The 989-nt window shown below is 43.2% G+C and overlaps 1 pseudogene; it reads right to left on the bottom strand.

The window, feature by feature from the left end:
- Window positions 1-254: 254 nt before the first annotated feature.
- Window positions 255-380, bottom strand: LOC118008326 (annotated as a pseudogene).
- Window positions 381-989: the final 609 nt, after the last annotated feature.

The following is a 989-nucleotide window of genomic DNA, read 5'->3' as shown; positions in this document are numbered from 1 at the left end:
AGCACCATTTATTGAAGAGACTGTCTTTTTTCCATTGCATGTTTTTTCCTGCTTTGTCAAAGATTATTTGACCATAGAGTATTATAAAAGCTTTTAAAGAAACTGATGATTATTCTTTCAAAATTACCTTTCTGACCGTAAACACTGATGTCTATTGAAATGAATTTTTTTACTGTAAAATTATAGATCTATCATGGAACTCATCTTTAAGGCAGGGACTTCAAAATTTAAATCTTGGGTTTTTTTCATTTAAAAAAAATATGGAATGCCTCAGGAATTTGTGTGTTGTCCTTGTGTGTGTGTGTGGGGGGGGGTGGTGGTTCATGCTCATCTTCCCTGAATCATTTCAATTTTATGATATGTGCTTCTGAAGCAAGCACTCATCTTGTATTGTTTTTAAGGCAGCACATTCTTGAGGGCATGGCTCTCTATCCTTTGAAAGTATGCTTGTGTGTCATTCAAGAAAAGCAGAAGCTACTTCAAGCCTTCAAAGCAGGAGGGATTTCATCCAGGGAATTAGCTACAACTGGCGATGAAAGATAGGCAAAGCCAACTAGAATAAATTACAAGCAGAACAAAGCGACCCAGAGATTAGCAAAAGGAGGAAAGCCATCCCAAACTGGACAGCAGAGAGGGATGGAGCTGTGCTACCCAAGGTCAGGGGCCCATCACCAGCAAGGGGGGCAAGTCGCCCTGAGGCTGGAGAGAGGAGGGAGAGGGAAAACCACCCAGTTTCCCTTCCTCTACCATTGCCGTCTCTCATTCTCAAGATCTTTGGTCAGCTGGAGCCCAAAGCAGGGGAGGTGGGAGCCTGGAGTGGCCGGGGCAGCCTGGTGCCATGGAGTTGGTGGTAAAGGAAAGGCCAGGAACAGATGGATGGGCAGAAAGGCCTGGGGGTTGCCCAGCTTATTGGCTTTCCATTGGCATTATTATTTATTTTTTTAAAGATCTTATTTGTTTATTCTACAGAGAGAGAGTGAGGGAGCATG

Source organism: Mirounga leonina, unplaced genomic scaffold (genome assembly GCF_011800145.1).
Source record: "Mirounga leonina isolate KUSES-001 unplaced genomic scaffold, KU_Mleo_1.0 Mir_125, whole genome shotgun sequence".
Lineage (NCBI taxonomy): Eukaryota > Metazoa > Chordata > Mammalia > Carnivora > Phocidae > Mirounga > Mirounga leonina.
Note: the sequence above shows the minus strand (reverse complement) of the source record. Positions and strands in the feature narration are given on the sequence as shown.